This window comes from Peromyscus eremicus, chromosome 10, assembly GCF_949786415.1.
Source record: "Peromyscus eremicus chromosome 10, PerEre_H2_v1, whole genome shotgun sequence".
Taxonomy (NCBI): Eukaryota; Metazoa; Chordata; class Mammalia; order Rodentia; family Cricetidae; genus Peromyscus; species Peromyscus eremicus.
Genome location: NC_081426.1, coordinates 27,558,850 through 27,568,402, shown reverse-complemented (window position 1 = coordinate 27,568,402; position 9,553 = coordinate 27,558,850).

The following is a 9,553-nucleotide window of genomic DNA, read 5'->3' as shown; positions in this document are numbered from 1 at the left end:
ATGGAGCATATTATAACAAGGAAAGGTGCAATGCTGTCACCTGGAACCCATTAATAGGAGGACATGTACCACTGTGATGGCTGTGACAGCACCACTGACCTGTTATCCGGACACCTTGTGTGTGGGTAAAGGGACCAAGAGGCAGAGAATTCCTGACTCTCCCAGGACTTCAACTCAGTTGATCCCCAGGGCTTTACATGGTCCAATTGAATTTTAAATTGTCCACTCATTACCCATCTACCCACCCACCCACCTATCTTTTTAGACAGGTCTTACACCTTACCTTGGTGGCCCTGTGCTTCTGTGACTCCACCAAACCCTGCAGTTTAGTTTTCCTCCAGCAGCTGATGCCAAGCTTGGTTCCTTTTAGTGTCTTGTCTACCTACCTGCAGTGACGTTCTGCATCTGTATCAGCTCTCTGCCTCCAGTATGGCCTTTGGGAATCTTGTGGCGGCTTCTTCTTCTTCTTCTTCTTCTTCTTCTTCTTCTTCTTCTTCTTCTTCTTCTTCTTCTTCTTCTTCTTCTTCTTCTTCCTGTTTTTTTTTTCGAGACAGGGTTTCTCTGTGTAGCTTTGGAGCCTGTCCTGGAATTCACTCTATAGCCCAGGCTGGCCTTGAACTCACAGAGATCCGCCTGCCTCTGCCTCCCCAGTGCTGGGATTAAAGGCGTGTGCACCACTGCCCAGCTTCTTCTGGCTTCTTTAATCCTTTGGCAGCTATTCTGTTCTCTCTCTGTGTGTGTGTGTGTGTGTGTGTGTGTGTGTGTGTGTGTGTGTGTGTGTGTGTGTGTGTGAAAATCAGGGTATAACGTATGGGAATCTATCTCTTCCTCTGCCATGTGGATTCTAGGAACTGAACTCTGGTTGTCAAGATTGGTGGCAAGCCCCTTAACCAGATGACCTGATTAGCTTTCTCACTGGCCCTCTTTTGTTTTTGTTCTGTTTTGTTTTGATATTGCTTTCCTTTTAGGCTTCAGATTTCTATTATTAACATTTGTTTGTGTGTATTGGTGGGTGGGTGAATGTGAGCCATGGTATGCTGTGCCGTGGAGGTCAGAGGATAACATAGATTCAGGTCTCCCTTTCCATCTTTATATAGGTTCCAGGGACTGGATGTGAGGTAAGTGTTTTTACCTTCAGAGCCATCTTATCATCCCTTTTCCAGGCTGTTTTGGGAAACAGTCTCTCACTGTGTAGTCCAGGTTGCCCTCAAACGCATGGTCTTCCTGCCCCCTCAGTATAACATCATACGTAGATCAGATATCTTTTTTAAAACGAATTTTTTCCCATCTGTGTTTAAGTTTGGTTATTACATATTTTCTTTTTCTTAACATATTTTTATTCACTGTGTGTGTGCACATGTGTGTACATGAATGCCAAAGCACATGTGTGGAAGTCAGAGGACAATATGTTAGAGTAGGTTCTCTCCTACCATGTGAGTTCTGGGGCTCCAACTCAGTCACCAGGCTTGGTAGCAAACATCTTTACCTGATGAGCTGTCTTGCAGGCCCTAATTAACATACTCTTATTCTCGAGTTCACAGATCCCTTCCTCTGATTAATTCATTTCCAATGCCATACTGTTATTTTTAGAATTTCCTTTTGGTGCTTTTTATGACTTAAACCTGTCTCCCGAAATTTCCTGTTTGTTTATGCATGCTGTCCACCTTTTCTGATCTCTACTTATGGTTACAGTCCCTTCTGACCACAGAATCAGTGCCACTTCTTCAAGTCACTGTCCTCCTCATGTGTCTGGTAATTTTTTTTAACTTTATGCTGTTCGTTGTGGATAAAGACTTGTTGAGACACACGTAAATAGTATCTGTCTAGGAAGGGCAGACTTCCTCCTTGGTCAGAACACTCATGTGACAGGGTGAACCGATTTAGTTGAAATTGAGGAGTCCAGGTGGTGCTGTGACTTTAATGAGGTTTAGTCACTGTAAATAGACTGCAAGTGAGATCAGAACTAACCTGCAGCAGAACTTCCCTGCAGGGTCTGTGTGTGGATGACATAGAAGCTCAGGTCTCTCAAGGCTTTACAGTTGGACCACAGACTTCTAGAACTTCTAGCTTAGTAGGCCACTTGTGGGTGGTCTGGCTGCGGCCCAACTTGGTTTTCTGGGACTCTGGGCATCTTCTTAGGCCCCTGCCCTGTCCTCAGACTTCAGAAAGCTGTGGTGTGTACTCAGAAGAAGCCTTACATCTAAGAGGGACCCTGTGGTGGTTTGAAAGAAAATGGCCCCCAAAGGGAGTGGCACTATTAGGAGGTGTGGCCTTGTTGGAGGAAGTGTCACTGTGGGGGTGGGCTCTGAGGTCTCTTTTGCTCAAGCTTTTCTCAGTGTGACTGTCAGTCAGCTTCCTGTTGCTTCTGAGTCAAGAGGTAATGACTCTCAGCTCCAGCACCATGCCTGCCTGTATACTGCCATGTCCCCCTCCATCATGACAATGGACTGAAACTCTGAAAATGTAAGGGAGCCACCCCAATTAAATGTTTTCTTTCTAAGAGCTGCCATGGTCATGGTGTCTTTTTGCAGCAATAAAAACCCAAACTAAGACAGACTCCTTCAAGGACTCTTGCCTGCAGTTACACACACGAGGCCCATATGCTCTGTGAGACCTACAGAAAGGCTGGAAACAGAACACAGGCCCTACCCTGGCCTGGGAGGGTTCGTCCTTGTCACGCACTCACTGTACATTCCTTGACCTTGCTTCCTCTCTTTTCTCCACAGAAATGAAAGCAGCCACAGTCCAGTGCCCAGGGAGAGCTGCAGACTTTCTGGAATTTGGCTCGTTCAGGCTTCTTGGAATCTGCAGGCATTTGATGAAATTAGAAAAAGAAGCAATGCTGCCGTGGCTTGTCCAGCTGTCCCCCATGCTCCAGCGGGCAGGGCCATTTTCCTGGGCAGACTGTGTTCTGTCAGCCTCCACAGCCTGTGGGGAGGCAGAAGTCCTGGAAGGCTGATTTTAGCAAGCTGGGAGAGACTGGAGAAGAGTGCTTCAGGGCTGGAATTTCCATCTGTCCTCAGTCACGATACCCTCAGCAGTAACGATACTCAGCTCACCCCCCAGAGTGTTTGGTGTGAACGAATTTTCACTACAATAAAAATAGATCTGCTATTCTCTGAAACCGAGTGTCCCTCCGCTTTCCAAGGGTAATTACTCATTCTAAAATCCCAACATCTTATAACATTGCTCCCTGAATTTTAGTCAATTTTTTATGCCGAGTCACCAATACACTCAGCTTTTCTGTTCATTTTATTCACTTGAGTTATAGACACAATCTTAATTAGAAAAATTTGAACCAGATATGGTGGTGCATGCCTGTAATTCAAGTACTCCAGAGGCTGGGGTAGGAGGATTGAGTTACACAGCAGGGTGCTAATAACAATTTTAAATTCCTTTATTAATATAATGAAGCAGAGAAAAATGAATGCAGTGACTTCTTGGGACTCTCTTCTGTGGAGATTTAAGCACTCCAGTGTTTAGGGCTCAATGTTTTAATATGTAAAGCCCACATCAGATGGGTTCTTTCTGCTGTGGGAGAGTTGAGATTATGTGACACTATTTGCAAGTGGCTTGCACTTGTCATACAGTTCTCTGAGCACTCGGATGCAGGCCGTGCTCAGAGTTCACGGTTTGACACGCCATGGACTCCATAGAACGGAGCATGCTCTTGAAGGCCCAGCATTCCCTGTGGCCACAGCCTGGGGGAGCTGCTTTCCTGATGGCAGCATTCAGAGGAAGATGCCTTCCTGTGAGTATGCATGGGCTCCAGATGGCCTGTGAGCCAGGTAACCGTGAGGCTGTGGACAAAGTTTGGGCATGTGTGTTCAGATCATGTATGTGAGCATCCCCAAGAACAGGAAGGAATGGAGGGGCTGGAGAGACAGCGCAACAGTTAAGAATGCTTACTGCTCTTGAAGAGGAACTGTTTGATTCCTAGCACTCACTGTTTTTAACTCTAGCTCCAGAGGATCTGATGCCCTCTTTTGGCCTCTGCAGACACTTGCATGCATATGGCACACACACACTCATGTAGATATACAAACATATACACATAAATAAAACAAATAAAAAGCTGGGTATGACACATGCCTTTAATCCCAGGACCCAGGAGATAGAGGCAGGCAGATCTCTGTGAGTTTGAGGCCAACTTTGTCTACATGGCAAGAATGAGTTCCAGACCAGGCAGGGCTATCATAGTGAGTTTCAGTTTTAAGAATAAATAACCAGGTGTAGTGGTGCACACCTTTAATCCCTGTACTCTGGAGGCGGAGGCAAATGGATCTCTGAGTTTGAGGTCAGCATGGTCTACAGAGTGAGTTCCAGGACAGTCAAGGGTATACAGGGAAAACCTGTCTGGAAAAAAACAAAATCAATCAACCAACCAACCAATCAATCAATCATTCAATAAATCAATCTTTAAAAGGGATATTGATGGGGATTTAGCTCAGTTTGGCTCTCAGTTTCAGTTTACAAAGGAGCTGAGGGTATAGAGGTGAGAAGTGGTACAGACTAGTGGCAGGCCTCCTTTTCTGTCACCATGGCCTAGCCTACAATTCTCAGGAGTTCTAGAATACTCCATCCTACCTTGCTTATGCAACCACTTGGAGGGCATCTATCAAGTGGGAAGTATAGGACAAGTTCAGTGCCATCAGCTTGACTACACTGTTCACTAGGCCCCTGGTGTGGGCATCCATGTCCTGACTGAGCTCTGTATGGCAGACCAGCCTGGCGCAAGAACCCGTGCTCCCCATGATTATTTCAACACCACCAACAGAGGACAAGCTGTCGTTCCCAAACAAAACCTTAGAAAAGTTCTCTTGTGGCTGGGCGGTGGTGGTGCACACCTTTAATCCCAGCACCTTGGGAGGCAGAGGCAGGTGGATTTCTGTGAGTTCGAGGCCAGCCTAGCCTACAGAGTGAGTTCCAGAAAAGGCGCAAAGCTACACAGAGAAACCTTGTCTCGAAAAACAAAAACAAAAACAAACAAATAAACAAAAAAGAAAAGTTCTCATGTGTCCAGTAGTTTTGTGTATGGCAGTTAGTGCATAGTCAGCAGCAGATATTGTGAGACCAAAATGAGCCATCTTAGAAATAAGACCAAAATGCCTTCACCCAAAAACTAAGGCCTAAGATTTCTCCTTCTAGGAATAGGCCAATAGTTACTGAAACAAGTCAGTCCAGATTCCAGAAACCAGGAAGTGTAAAAGTACAGAGTCACAAGGTAGTCACGAGGTAATGCCTGCCAGACTATGGAATGTCCTCTCCCTGGTTTCCAGGGTAACTGACCATAAAAATGCCCCCACCTGAGGGCAGCCAATGAGAAATGGTGGCGGGCAACCACTCCCTTAGAAGTAAGATTAAGCCATGATTTCTAGAAAGCCCCTAGAAGCGAGCCAATCAGAATTGTACCCATACTAGCACCCCTAAATGATGTAACCTTGTGATTTTTCCCTTTAAAAGCTGAGCTTGCAAACAGGCGGGCGCTTCCTCCAGCCTCCACTGCGTTGGATGTATTGGACGAAGTCCCTGCCTAGGCTTGTATTGCTTTTGGATATCCAGAATTAAACCTTGCTTTTGCATTCCGGCATGCTCGTCTTTGGTGGTCTCTCTGGGGGTCACGATCTGGGCACAATAATATCAAGTGATTTTATGTGATTCCTTCCAATGATACAGAAAGCTGTAGCTCAGGTAAACAGTATTGCTCACCCCCCAAATTATCTTGCTTTAGTTCAGCAGAGAACTTGTTAATAATCATTTTAGAGGAGGCCATCTTTAGCTTGGACATGTGAACATGGTAGGGAAAGAGGCTGTGCCTAGCGGGAAATCCAGCTCAGTCCTCAGCAGGTGGGGCTGTAATCCTGCCTTCCCTCAGGAGGTATTATCATCTCCATTTCAAAACAGAGATGACAGTCTCCCTCCAGGGAACATATGGGGCAGCAGTATGCCAGTGGGAAAACAGAAGAGGAAGTGAAATAAATGATCTCTTGGACAGAAACCTGAGTGCAGCCACAGCTGGGCCTTTAAAGGATTCCGTGCAGCATACTCAAGCCACAAGAGACACTTTGACAACGGAAATCAGCACAGGATGACTGTGAGCCCAGGACAGCAGCACTCAATGCTTTGGGTCTACCAGAAGGGGTCTGTTAGCACAGTGCCACCTTTGGAGAGGAAGGGACATGAGTCAGGGAGAGTGCTGAGTATGTGAGTCCCTGTCCTAGAGGGGCTCTGAGGTCAGAGCTTGGATTCTGTAACACCTTCACTTCTTCTACACACACACACACACACACACACACACACACACACACACACACACACACGGGGGGGGGGAGAGAGAGAGAGAGAGAGAGAGAGAGAGAGAGAGAGAGAGAGAGAGGAGGCAGAGGGCAGCAAGGAGTGCCTGGGCCACTCCACCCACCCCAATGTAGGTTGTCGTGCCTGGGCTGTGCGGTTGGCTTGCTGTGGGGTCCCAGCTTTGCCATTAGCTGTGTATGGGGCACTGGGCAGACTGCCTCTGTCTGACTCAGCTTCCTCACCTGTTAAATGGGGTTAACAGCGGTGTTTAGCTTATAGGCTATAGAGCTCACTAAGTGTTCATCATGAAATGACACAACTCTCTGAAGAGAGACAGATACGAGCCTTCTGGTATATATCACCTTCACCTCAAAGTCCCTGCTATGATTTCACCATTGACACTCAACATTTTACTACAAGTCCTATGCAAAATATAGAGGAGAAAAGGAAAGACATTTAAATTAGAAAGGAAGCAATCCCATACACAGCAACCCCTAAAAGACCTCAGCACCTGAGAGTGAACCTACCAAAGAGAGGAGAGCCCCACATGCTAAAATCCATGAAGGACAGTTACCAAAGAATAAATTCACGGAAAGGCATCCCATATTCATGGACAGAAAGACTTGCCACGAGACTACTGCCACCCAAAGGGAGCTACAGATTCAACACAAGGCAGCTTAGAGAAGCCAAAACACAACCTCCATTTACATGAGAATGCAAGGGGCCTCCAGAAGCTAAAACAGCAAGAACTTGCAATATTTAACAACAGAAATATTTGTCCTCCAGACATGATGGAACATTCCAGGGATGCTTGGCATTTGTCTGACCTCATAACATGAGCCTCAGGGAACAAAAAGGGAGCTGACCATCTCTTCCTATCCTCTTTATTGTTAAACTGTATCTTGTCAACATTACCAGATGTGACCAAAAGACAACTCAGCTTTCAGTGCTGTCCCAGAAGCTGCTCCTTCACCCAGAAGGATACAAATTATTTGATCCCAGAGCAATGTCTGGTGCCACAAGAGTTAGAGCACTGCTAACAGGGAGCCTTCCGGGTGAGGCACAGATCTGTCGGTCACTCCTTCCACCTCACCCACAAAATTTATTTACTTATTTTCATTTTTCTTCCCTTCAGTGGGGCTCCAGCCTATGGTGATGGCTCCACCCACATTCTGGGAGAGTCTTCCTTCTTAGTCCTCCTGGGAACATCTTCACAGACAAGCCCAAGGTGTGTAGAAAAACCTCCTTGGTCTTAATTTAATCAAGCTGTCAATCAAGATTAACCATGTCGTGCTGTGACTATTTTGTAGCAATGTTTTACATTTTTATTACATATTGACAAATTATAGCTGTGGATACGGGAAATCTTGAGGCCAGGAGATACATTAACCTTGGCACTAATGGTGCATGGCTTTTCACAAAACACTGAGAATCTGGGTGGAAAGTGAGGCCTCAGCTCCAGGGTCCGTGGGTGCTTGTGGCCCCTGTGGTGCAGATCTGCTGTGAGGATCGAATTCTGCAGTCTCATGGTGTGGGTCCTTTATTTCCACTATACTCCCACTGGAGCCCTCCAGTGGAGCGATGGGCCGCCATGCTCAGTGGAGTCCAGCTGAATGCAGTAGCATCTTTGCGCAGGCTTGGTCTTGTATTTTCTGGCCACATCAAACTACTCTCCTGGCAGTGTCTACCTCCCTTCTAGTCTGATGCTGGTAACTTTGGAGCTTGGGAGGATCCTTGTTGCTGGCTCAAGAATGAGAACTGTCAAAGAATGAAATTCAGCAGGTAGGGTGTGTCAGGGAGCTTTGAGAAACACAGGGCCATATGCACAGAAAGCTGTTCATCACTCATGAGTGTAAATGTCTTGACTCTGGTCACTGCCCTGGATAGCAGGTAAGAGCTCTATGGGTGGCCATAATCCCAGCTAGAGAAGACAGCACCAGGAATAAGGCAAGACTGTCAGTAGAGGGGATGCAGCTGCCAGTCTGAAACATCTCTCATATGTTTGGATACTTGGTTCCCAGATAATGGCAGTGTTTTGAGGGGTTGTGAAATTTTTGGGACTTGTGGACTAGTTAGCTGAAGTAGGCTGTGTGTGTGTGTATGTGTGTGCACGTGTGTGTATGTTTGTGCATGTGCACGTGTGCATGGGGGTGTGGGGGAAGTTGGAGGTGGTATCTGCTCTCTGCTTCCTGATCTACTAAGATGTGAGGAGCTCTGCCGCATGATCCCACCGCCATGGACTGGCCCACTCACTGCCATGATGGACTGCCACTCTTGAACTGTGAGCTAAAATAAACTCCCACCCTTTAAGCTGTTTCTGTCAGGTTTCCTGTCACGGTGACAGGAAAAGTAACTGATACAAAGAGGAGCCACAGCACAGCACTGACCAGGCCTGCAGAGGGAGAGTGACACCAAGTAGGTGCAGATCTGTGACTGGCTTTTGTTGTTGTCTCATCACTGTTCTGTTGCTGTGGAGAGACACCATGACCAAGGCAACTTATAAAAGAACCAACACATTTGCCTAATCCTAAGATGTGCCCCCAGATATTGGGGAGAAAGAGTTGGTTCCAGCTACATTTCAAAATAAAATAGGTCTGAGAAAGAAACTGTTTCTGAGCTGAGAGTGCCTGCTTCCCAGGAGCCCTACTTACCGGGCTCCATCATGTATGAAGTTCATTGCACACATGGCCTTCTGCAAGCCCTGCCATTCAAAGTCCAAGACACAGGCCTAGATTTGTCCACAGTCTTGTTTACCTGCTCCTTGGTGTGTCTCAGCCTGATTCCAAACGGAGAGGATGGAGTAACTAGAACCCCTGTCCCCATCACCTTTTCTGCTCAGTGGCTAGACTTTGGGCTCTGCCTACTGTCCCTGATACTGACCTCTCTGGATGTCACTAGACATCTTTTGGGTCTCCCATCCACATCAAGCAGACAAGCCCAGTGGGGTCTCAGCCATTTGTATCCCAACAACCATGACATCCTTTCCCAAAAGTCCCTGGGCCTGCAAACCCAGCTCTTCTTGGCCTCCAGCCACAGCCTTCTGTTTCCTGTATTATATCTGGGCTTTGAGTTTTCTGTTCATTTTCTTGAAGTGTTCTTTTCTTGGGTCTCTGCAGGGCTGCTCCCTACTCTTCCAGCGCTCCACATGTTCCGGACCACCAGCCCTCACTGACTGGGACACCACCCCTAAACCTTTCAGATGCTTCCCAGGTGCTCAACAGATATGTGGGTGTCTATGTCTTGGTGACCAGGAGAGGAA